Below are 2451 nucleotides of genomic sequence, written 5' to 3'. Positions count from 1 at the left end.
AAAATTTTTAATCTGTTTCAAAGTCATTGGAAACTTAATGTCTTGTAAATTTAATATATTTTTGTAATCAGGGTACGAGGATTCCCGATATGTATGATCCTTGACAGGATACAACGCGGCGACCACTGACCACGCGAAGCACGCATTGTCCATAGAATGCACGTTGATCACAGCTTTTTTCAATTTAATTCACGACCGTGGTCGTGAGGTTAATATTGACGTGATCTCTCATTATTAATTACAATTGTTTAATTTCAAATTTCGGTTGCGTCTTTACTCAAAAATCGAAGTGCTACGAAGTTATGGGTGTCACAAGAGGCGAAATATCAGCAGGTCGCCGGAGATAGGTAATGACAGTCGTGATCGTTACTATGTTTAGGCGGGCGTTACTTCTGTAGTAATTTACAATAATTAACTCGTTTACGCGGGATGAATTATTATCAGTTACTACAAAATCCTTATTTACGTGGAGGATTATCATGTAAGTTACAGAAGTAACGCTCGCGTAAACGTAGTATATGACAGATAGTGTGTGTGTGTGTATGTACATAAGCGTGTGCGTGCGTGTGTGTGTGTGTTGTGTGTGTGTGTGTGTGCGTGTGCGTGTGTGTGCGTGTGCGTGTGTGTGTGTGTGTGTCCGGAGTTTGATCAAAATAACTATTTATAAATCTTTCTGTTCATTGTTGCATTGCAGAAGACTACAATCGATGGCGAAGATGACAGTGAAAGCGAATCTGACTGGAGCAGCGATTCAGACAGTGAGAGCACAAGTAACGATGACCACTATCAAAATATTCGCGTTTCATCAAAAAGTACGTTCTCTCAACCTATAAAATTGAGTAAAATTATTTTTTACTTAATAAAAAATAATAAATTTAACGATATATTTTATGACACCATAATTTTTTTTTTTTACATAAGAGCCTAGGAGGAGGACGATTAACCTCGCGACACGACTCGAGCTATTACATCTCGATCACACGACGCACATGCACACATGACGAAGGCAAATATCAAAATATTCGCGTTTCATCAAGAAGTACGTTCTTTCAATCTATAAAATTGAATACAATTATTTTCCATTTAATAAAAAATAATAAATTTAACAATATATTATATGACACCATAATTTTTTTTTTTACATAGGGCTTTAGCCCAGGAGGAGGACGAGGATAAAGTGAAGAGGAAGGAGCAATGTAAAGAACGCAAAGAAAAAGAACGAGAAAAGAAACGTGACGAAGATGATGGCAAAAGAAAGTGGGAAATCCTGGGTGTCGTGGCTATTCCCTCCAAGAAACCGAAGATGTTCGTAAAGGACGTAGAAATTAATATTGGTGCGGTGTTGAAGAAACTTTCTGAGATAATTACAGCTTGTGGTAAAAAACGTACGGACAAACGCGAGCAAATAGAGCTTTTGCACGAGCTACAATTGATAGGCGACGTTCATACTTTCGGCCCGGTTATAATCATAAAGATTAAGTTTTCCATTGTGTCTTTTACATTTGATTACAATCCAAAAGTTTCTGATGCTATAAAGCCGGAGTATTGGTCGAAGTACGTATTTGTGTATAAAATAGATATATGTATGTACGTATGTGTAATGTAAATTTATAAGTCCTCTAAAATAGAAGATTTAAAATAAGCAAGTGTGAAATAGATAATTATTTTTGTTACAGAATATTGGAGCGTATTATGGTAATAGCGAAACAATAATGGAAGAAATGCAAAAGTTTGAAATGACGCTGTATAAAATAGATGATTGTGTGTTGACACTGGTGGAACGTTTCGATGAGGAATTCATAAAGTTGTTGAAGGAATGTGATTTACACAGTAATGAATACGTGGAAAGGTAATACTTTTTGAGATAAATTATGCGAAAAATATTTTTAACATAAATATAAATACAGTTATAATTGATAACATATACGGAGGGTTAAAGTTATAGTGATGTAAGTCAATTTTTTTATTACTTCTTTTTTTTTCTTTCAACATATCTGCGTGTGTAGATTGCATCTATAAACTTAACTCAATAGGTTAAAAAAGGTGACTTACACCACTATGGTTTTAACTCCATATATATATATATATATATGTATTATGGGGTGAGAGAGAGAGAGAGAGAGAGAAACTTTATCTTGAACAAGATTGTGTAAAGAGATGTGCAATGTAAAATTTTTCTTATTTTAGATATATCGATGAATTTAATGTTCAAGATCAAATGGGACTAGTTATTGCTTATAATACAAATATTCAACAAGCGTAGAAAGTTGATGATATTACAAATATAGAGTTCGAAGAAAATTCATGTACATTTAAGATATATGGAGAGGTAATAATAAAAATTATTATCGTTTCAAGAATATTGAGCATTTCACAAATTAATGTTTATATTAAATACATATTTTATATTAGATTGGGATGCTCCCGGACGGTAGGAGCGAATAGACGGCT

General features: G+C 33.9%; 1 long non-coding RNA gene across 1 annotated transcript; it reads left to right on the top strand.

Moving 5' to 3' along the window:
• Nucleotides 1–235: 235 nt before the first annotated feature.
• On the top strand, nt 236–2237 carry LOC112454890. The gene is made up of 6 exons (XR_003040801.1): nt 236–347; nt 695–812; nt 922–1039; nt 1147–1554; nt 1677–1849; nt 2188–2237. It is a non-coding gene; the product is annotated as an uncharacterized LOC112454890 (long non-coding RNA).
• The last annotated feature ends 214 nt before the right edge of the window (nt 2238–2451 follow it).

This window comes from Temnothorax curvispinosus, unplaced genomic scaffold (assembly GCF_003070985.1).
Source record: "Temnothorax curvispinosus isolate PA1 unplaced genomic scaffold, ASM307098v1 QBEX01005512.1, whole genome shotgun sequence".
NCBI classification, from domain to species: Eukaryota; Metazoa; Arthropoda; class Insecta; order Hymenoptera; family Formicidae; genus Temnothorax; species Temnothorax curvispinosus.
Note: the sequence above shows the minus strand (reverse complement) of the source record. Positions and strands in the feature narration are given on the sequence as shown.